The sequence below is a fragment of the Ambystoma mexicanum genome, chromosome 7q (assembly GCF_040938575.1).
Source record: "Ambystoma mexicanum isolate Mex_15411 chromosome 7q, UKY_AmexF1_1, whole genome shotgun sequence".
In the NCBI taxonomy this organism is placed as follows: Eukaryota; Metazoa; Chordata; class Amphibia; order Caudata; family Ambystomatidae; genus Ambystoma; species Ambystoma mexicanum.
This window is the reverse complement of record NC_090941.1, coordinates 652,084,770-652,093,763: the sequence shown is the minus strand read 5'-3', so window position 1 is coordinate 652,093,763 and position 8,994 is coordinate 652,084,770.

The window sequence follows — 8,994 nt, the reverse complement described above, 5'->3', positions numbered from 1 at the left end:
GGGAGACAAGGGCAGCAGTGGCATGTCCGAGGGACCTGGCAATCCTGCGGCTCGAACCCTGCAATCACTCCCGCAATAAGCGCTTCTCATCGAGCTGCTGGCGTGCCATGACGGAGAGTTCCGACTGCCTGTCCTCAATGGCACGCAGGCATGCGTCCAGTAATCTTATGCTGGGCAGTGGCAGTGGAGGTGAGCTGTGTGGTGGGCCAGAACTGTTACAAGCAGAGGAGTTGGATGTGTCGTTGTCATCCTCCTCCTGGTCAGTGGTGGTGACCCTACCACCATGGACAGGCGGTTACAGTGCCGGTGGTGGTGTTGAGGGCACAGGAGGTACAGCAGCACAGGGTGCCCAGACTGTGCCTGGTCAGGCATGCCAGAGGTGGCTTTTGTGGCTGGTGTGTCTCCCGGCTAACCGGTGGTGGGGCCACTGGTGTGGTGAGGGCGGCAGACACAGGCACAGCTGATGTGCCACTTGCATCGTGGGTGGTAAAGATGGGGCAGCTGATGCATATGATGGTGGTGGGGCTGATGCAGACATTGCGGTGCCAGTGGCCCTGCCCTGCTGCCTGGGCCTGATGGCGTGGGTGTGGACTTTGCAGGTCTGGCTGCAGATGTCGACGGTCCATCTTTGTCGCTGTCTGTTAACTGTGTGTCTGTTGGGAAGAGATGAGCATTCTGTTAGTCGTCTGGGAGCCATGTCTGTGGGCTTGCATTACACTCATGCAACATTCTGTGTGTCATGCTCTATTCATGTGGCTTCTTTGGGGTCTTGGGCCTAATGTGTGCTCCTACATGTAGGTGGTGTGAGTACAGATTGCCTGTTGGCATGCCAAGGTGCCTCTTTGTTGTGTGTGCGGTGGACCAACGATTCATCTCATGGACTTCCTTGGAACTCATGGGCGCTTCTGATATGTCCATGTGTAGGGCTGTAAATCTTTTGCTATGGTGCTTTTACATGGCTATGTCTACCTGCATCCCCTGGTGTGTGTGTGTGATTTGACCATTTGCTGTGACTGCCATGTGTTGAGCCAGTTCACTTGCACATTAGGTTTTGGTGCTTGCAGATGCATGTGTTTGTACATGATATTTGCATTTACATGGTGTTTGTTGGACTTCCATCGGCGGGGGCCGACGAAGGCACATCAGAGCCTGTATCTTCATTTGGTGCTTACGTGCAGCGTGGCCTACCCGCGCACTGGCTCCCCATTACTCGTACTAGCAGTCACCCACAACAATGGCTATGAGGTTGGTTGGGGCGCAGACCTGCTGATAACACCAATACCTGGTGGGCGTCCGGTGCCAGAATGGTCATGTCTCTGCAACTTTTCCAGGTGGAGGAGAATCGCGCGGCAAGCAGTATCCTGCTGGTAAGAGCCCACGGGCCTTTTTTGCGACCACAACTAGTCACGCTTGTTAGAGGCACCCACCTCTTTTTTTGGACAACCAACTCTGCCAAGCGGATTTTTTCCTGCCTATCTGCCTGCCTTACCCCACCCTGGGTTGCCCTCTCTCATGAGAGGGTAAGGGGACACCTCATCCACCCCATTGTGGCCACAATTAGGGTGCACCTCTCCCACGAGAGTGCTTGTGTGCCCACCCAAGGGAACACTTCATCCACCCTATTTGGCTCAAATTTGGGTGTGTGTCTCTCACAAGAGTGCTTGTGCGCTCACCACCACGGTCATACCACCTACGGACACACCCCGAAAGCATTCACTGAAATGAAAAGGATTGCAGCTTCTTCCTGGAGTGCTTTTGTGCCCACCAATGCAAAGTGTGCAAAGGTGGCAGTCGGCCCGAGGTGGACTTGTACTTGTGTCAACATGTGAGGAGGATGATAGTGTACCTCTGGCTCCACCACGAGGGAGAATGTCCCATCAGCAGGGCTCTCTAGCCCATATTTGTGAGTTTGATATTGATGGGGCCCCGGCCAGCCTAGGACCATGCTGGGAACTATGGCATGAGCACCTAGAAATGTATTTTGACGCCACGGGCGAGCGTGTTGACTGAGCAAAGAAGTCCATTCTGATATACTCAGCAGGCCCTGCAATCCAAAACGTTTTTAAGACTTTGTGCCCAACGGATGGCTCATACAGTGCTGCAATTTCTGCTCTATCGGAATACTTTGCGCCGATGATCAACACCGACTACGAGAAGTTTGTTATGAGGATAGCAATGCAAACGAGCGTAAAGAGTCTAGATGCATATCACAGCCACCTACGACAACTCGCTTCCACATCTATGTGGACTAATGAACAGGAAGAAGTGAGTCTACAGATAATAATTAGGTGCCACTCTGTCACGTTATGCCAACAGATCCTCCGCGAGCCCGGGATCATGCTACCCAAAATCCTAGAGCTGGGAAGCTCCCACAAGTTAGCCGACGTTGGAGCATCCAAAATGGAGTCTGCGTTGAAGTCCATCAAGCTAGAAGAGTTGTGCACAGTGTAAAGTTGCCTCACGAGAAACCCCGGGTGCAGAGGCACCTGGCAACAGAGAAAACTGCAGACTTGCTCCACCCCAGCCCCATGCCCGCAATGCAGCTATGACCTCCCTCGCACCAAGTACTGTCCTGCAAAAGAGTGCACCATGCACCAGATGTGGCAATCAAAATTACTTTGTGCAAGTCTGCAGAGCGCCAATGCCAACCATATTGTCATGCGGGAAATAACAACTGAGAGGGCCAGTGCAAGACAAGCCACAACAGAGTGAAATGTGACATCTGCTGAAGGAGGGGGGAGAGCAGCAACGAGATGAGGAGGATGAAGAGATATTCTTCATTTCAGAAGTATCGAGCATCGGTGGAAAGAGAAAATGCCAGCCGAAATGGTCTGTAGCCATACTGAACACGATGATCCCTGTACTCCAGGACAAGGGAGCATCTGTAAACTTGATGGCGGAAACCCATTACCGAAAGCTATACAACTCACCACCACTCCAGATTATGAATGCGCAGATAATCACATTTGGAAGCACAACTATTGCCTCTAGAAGGAGTCTTTGTGACCACAGTGCAGCACGAAGACAAGACATCCAAGCTTGTTTTTTTGTGTTCAAAGTGGGTGACCAAACCCTTTTAGGGTGCTCTGTTGCAGAGGCCCTCCAGCTGGTTCAGTTCGCACATGGAGTCTTCATGGAAGACGCGGAAGCACTAGTGGAACGGTTCAAGGAGGTGTTTACAGGCATCGGGTGCATGACAGGAGAAACCATATGCCTTCACATAGATGAAACAGTCCAGCCCGTACCACTAAAGCACAGAAGAGTGCCTTTCCATATATAAGAACGGGTTGAGAAGAAACTCCAGAACTTCATTGATCTGGACATTATTGAACGTGTTGAAGTGCCGACACTGTGGGTATCCCCAATAGTTAGTGCTCAGAAGGCAAAATAGGTGAACAGTGTGAGGATCTGTGTTGACATGAGACTCCCAAAGCCATCAAAAGGGAGCGCCATATAACGCTGACGATCGATGAAATCGTAGCAGATCTGTAAGGCACCACATTCTTTTTCAAACTGGATTTGAGAGCCGGATATCACCAGCTTGTGCTTCACCAAGAATAAAGGTACTTAATGACATTCACAACCCATATCGGTCTACACTGGTACAAAAGACTTAATTTCAGGATCTCATCGGCAGCCAAAGTGTTCAAGAACACTATCCGAGGGCCCCTAGCAGGGCTACAAGGGACACTAAATGTGAGTGATGATATTGTTGTCTTCACGAGATCAGAAAACGAACAACTGAAACGAGTAGGGGCAGTACTAGAAAGAATATGATCACTGGGGCTGACCCTCCAGCATAAAAATTGCGAGTTCCTGAAAAAAGAAATAGAATTTGTTTGGTTCATATTCCAAGAAGGGGGAATATCGGTTGACCAGGCCAAAATAAGGGACATACGCGAAGCCAGAGCCCCAGAAACCATCTCGTAATTAAGAAGCTTTCTGGGCAAGTTCACTTACTGTGGCCGATTCATCCGGGACTTGGCGGCTCTTGCAGAACCACTGAGAAACCTCACTAAACAGTCCATGCCCTGGAAATGGACACCACTAGAGCAGAAGTAATTCGAGGACATCAAAGCCCCCCTGTCAGATGACTGCACTTTGGCATTCTTCCAACCAGGCAGAAGCACCAAAATAATCATTGACGCCACACCAGGATGGCAACCGAGGACAGTTGCATATGTGAGCTGCACTCTATCCCCAACTGAGCAGAGATACTCCCAGAAAGAGAGCGAAGCCCTGGCAGTGCTCTGGGGATGCCGCCATTTTCCTTTATATATATATATATGGGAAACCAGTCCAGGTTGTGACCGATCATAAACCATTACCATCATGACAAGCAGCTCAGCAAATCCCCCACCACATATTGAGAAGTGGCTGCGGGCATTACAAGAGTATAGTGTGAATCTGACGTACCGACTGGGAGTGAATAATGCAGCGGACTACCTGTGCAGACACCCAAAATGAGAAAATGGACGGCACAAAAAAGGATTCCTCAGAGTCTGAAGAGTTTGTGAGGCTGGTGGCTGGGGGTATGATACCCAACTCCATGGAGGTAATCGAAGTGAAGGAAGCGTCAACAAGCAACAGTTGTTTCCAAATCCTGAGAAGAGCTATAATATCAGGGCAGTGGAAGACCACCCTGGAGAACATCATGAACAAGACAAGAGAGGAAAAGTCAACACTGTAGAAACTCTGGAAAGTTAAATACGAGTTGACATTCACATAAAATGGCCTCCTCCTTAGGGGCTCAAGCATGGTCATCACCACTGCGCTAATTGAGAAAGTAATCACACTGGCCCACCATGGGCACTGAGGAGCAGCAAAAACAAAAAAAGCTGTCTCCGGCTGAAAGTGTGGATTGTCGCCCTCAAACAAATTGGAAGACTTCATAAAGTCGTTGTGTTCAGATGACGGACCACCATTTCAGAGTGCTGGCCTGGAAGAGCTCCTTACAGAGCGGGAATTTGTCATCAAAAACTCACTTGGGTGTGGCCGAGACCAAACAGGGAAGCAGAATGGCTAATGTGTACTCTGAACAAAACCTTCTGGATCGCTCACAGTCAAGGACTTTGCGAGAAAAGGGCCCTTTTTTAATTCCTACTTGAACACTGCACCCCCCCACACTGCTGAACAGGGGTGGCCCCTGCAGAGCCTTGTTTCAGAGGTGCCCACAAACATTTCTCCTTGAGGTGGAAGGGGGAGTCCCAGGCACCATAGACATGAAGCGGTGCGTGAGAACACAGAGATGCTGATTGAGAAGGAAAACACACGCAGAGGCCTCCGGAACTACGTCATATCAGCAAGCAACATGGTCTTGATCCACAACCGGATCCCTGCCGGAAAAAGTTCACTCAACTACGAAACAAAGGTACAGGGATTCCAAATAACAGCAACAGACAGTCAAGGGCAAGATACCAGGAACTTCAGTTTCTTCCATAAACCTTTTAAATCCCCAAACCAAAAAAGAGAATGGCAACAGATGAGGTCCAGCAGCGGCACCCCACGCCTAGAAATGAGTGATGGTGACGATGACAACTATGGATGGACGACACAAGACGAGCAGTTGAACCATCTACAGAAACCCTCAGCAAGACCGTGGGAGAGGTACCGGAGTGGAAACACGAGCGATGATATCCCCTGCGTGAATCTAGCACCTGCCAGCATACTACCTACAAGACTATGGCACGAACACGTGAGCATGAACAGTAATGTGGTTAGAGAGATTGCCCAGTTGGTGATTATCCTCATATGTTTGTTTAACACTGTTTCGTAGTTTTGTTTCTGTATGAAATGGGAGGAGTGTGGTGTAGCGTTGAAGACATGCAGTGACGTGGCACGTCACTGTGTGTCCCAATAAAGACGGCCACACGCTCGCCGTAAGGTAGTTCCACGAGCAGGGGACGATTGAGAGATATCACAGTCTGTGGGCCTCATTATAAGTGTGCCGGTCCAGTAACTATGGTACTGGTAATCTTGCTGGTACCGTAGTTACCGGACCGGCAAACTACGAGTTCTGCTCACAGGTATCTTTTCGCCCGCCAGGTCTGACCTGGCGGGCAGACCGGCACCCACGAGCAGACCATGTCGGATGCACCAGCACCATTCACGAATGGTGCCAGTGCATCCGGCATCCCTATTCCCATTGTGCCCTACGGGGCTCGAAGGGGGAGCATTTTTTACCGGCGCCCGGTAATGGACAATTGCCAGGTCCGGCAGGGCCGTAATGCCCCGGTAATTGGCCATTCCCGGGCACCGGGAAAAAATGATTCCGGTTGTAGCCGTGCCATTCCGACGGTCTCATAATGAGGCCCAGTGCCTTTATTTGGTGTTTACGCACAGCGTGGCCTAGTCGCGCAATGGCTCCCCCCTACTCGTGCTAGCAGTCACCCGCAACAGCCTCCAGCCTCCTGTGTTTGTCCAAAGAGTCGGCGCGTTTATTGCTTTTGAACCAAAGAAAAATGGTTCACTGAAGTCAGTGCAAAATATCATTTAAAAGTGTGCCATAAAAAAGGCATGTGCGATATGTGCTACCATTTTAGATGTGTGCCCTGGGGTTCAATACTTGGGACCCTATTGGCTGGCGCATTCCTGACGGAAACACGCCTTCACAACGTAATGTCCAGAGCTACGCTGCTGGCCGTGGCCTCGCAGTGCAGAGCGTTTCTTGTGTGGCATGATATAATGAGGAAAACCACAGTGCTGTCCGTGATTGTAGAACAAATATATACAGCGCAGGGGAAAAAATAGCACTCTGTCACTTTTCACTACATGTGCTGCCGCACTCAACGCTGCAGCAACAGTACATTCTGCGTCTCTGTTTTCAGGTGGACGGTGACTGCTTGGAAAAGTGACATTCGTGCGTGCCTCATATATTATAAATGGCCATCCACTGCGGCACGCATTGTGTTCTTTTAGAACCTCACCCATTCTGTCTACCCTTCTCCTGCCAGAGAGAACTATCTCCTGTAGTAACGAGGCCGCCACATCAATAATGCAGCAGCCTTGTTGCTGGAATTCTGTCCTGCCATGAGCTCTGCTCTATGGTATGTATGCACCTCCTCTACAAGGGATCTTCCGGAAACGTAAGGAGGCTAATCGGGGAGGAGGCCCAGTTAGCTGCCCTGCGGGTGTGGCACACTCATTGGGTCCTGCGTTATGCCCCCTGGCAGAGTCACACCTTTGCTGTTTTGCACCAGTGGTAGCCGTACTGCTGCAATGCATGCAGCCTATGTGCAGTGCACCTCACAATTCTCTGCGCGGTGCACAGATGTAGCCGGACACTTTGTAATGATGGTCTGCAGAGGAGGACTGAGGACAGAGCTGTATACTTTCATTTTGACATGTTCAGTTCCTTTCACCGCAACCCTGATGACCGGCCGTCCTGGAAGGCAGCAAAAAGCATAGGAACGAAAGGCACCATGTAGTCTTTTTTCCCATCGCCTTGCTCTGAGAGGCGGCATAGCAAGCACAAGAAACATAGATCCTTCTCTTCATGGGTGCCTGCTGCTGATCTGCCTGCTCCTATTCTCCCTGCTCCTGGCCTACAGCCATTGGCAAACCCCTTCCTTCTAGCAGCACCAGCGCGTGCAGCTGGCCCTCTTGCGAATCTTCCTGTGCCAGCCTACCTTCCACAGATCACACATTTGGCATAGGAAAAGAAGCTAGGAGGAAGGTGGCAGGTGCTACACAGCCCGCAGGTGCTTGTCTCTTTTTGTAATCCCAATAGCTGCCCATCCCCACCCTGAGCTCCCCTACAAGGTTTCACTTGGAAGTGTATGTGCAGGTATGGTGCCGCCATTGTCATTTTTAAGCAGACTTTTGAAAGGTAATGGGTTAATTGCAGCTATAAGTTGGCTTGTGGTGTAATAAAAATGTCTTAAGCAAGGTCTTCCTGCAGCATAAACTTCCGGAACCTCCACAATTCATTAGCCAGTCACTGGTGTGCAGCCACGGCGAGTGATAAATGCAGACACGAAATACAATATACATCGTGTCTGCATTTATCAGTACACAGAGCACAGACCTGCCTGCATTTGAAAATCAAAAACCATGAGATTCCTGTGGCAGCGTGCGCACGTCTCACAGCAGCTATATAAGTACTATACACTCTTGCTCTTCCTACACCTCATGTACACCCCACACACTCATGCCAAATAAACATTTGGATTAGGAATCTGATTCCTATCACATCTATGACATGTTTACATCATTATGTATTTAGAGCACGATCACAATCAGACATTACATATTTTTCATAAAAAAATCTATATATAAGTCACAGCTAAAATTATTTGCCCAGGATCACACACTTGAATTAAATGGTGAAGCTGGGAGTTGGACTGCTCTTCACAGAATGACCCTGGCGCCAGCAGCATTACCCTTTGTGTCTGTCATGGGTATTTCTGAAATAGGTGTTTCTGACTATTTTTAGGGTTTTGGGACTTTGGGCACATCTTGGAATGTATCATTGACGAAATTACATCAACTATCTCAGCTATCTGCCATTAGCTGTCTCAGTGAGGCGTATGGACGTGTACAAATTACAATGGGCCTCATTACGAGGGTGGAGGTAGCCATGGCTCTGGGAAGAGGAGTTGTTAAAAGTTCTTGGACTCCATTCCCAGTGTAAGTCTGTAGTCTGGCTTGGAGTTCCTAGATGTTCGTTTATTTTTGCCAGGGCACAGAACAAAGCCTACCGGTTTCAGTGGTGAAATATTTTTTACACTGGGAATGGAGTCCAAGAAATGTTATCAACTCTTCCCAGAGAACAGGAGAATCTACCGAGCAATCTCAGTTCATTCACTCATTCTTCAATTGTGTTCTCAGCAAGATACACACTATTGTTCTCTGGCAAAACTACTTTTTGTTGACCAAGAACTTTAAAAAGTCTGCGTTCCATAGAAATCGAATAAAAGTAGTCTATATTTCACCTGGAAAGCAGTCAATGCACATGGGAAAAGGGCAACAAAAATATTATCCAAAATGCTGGTG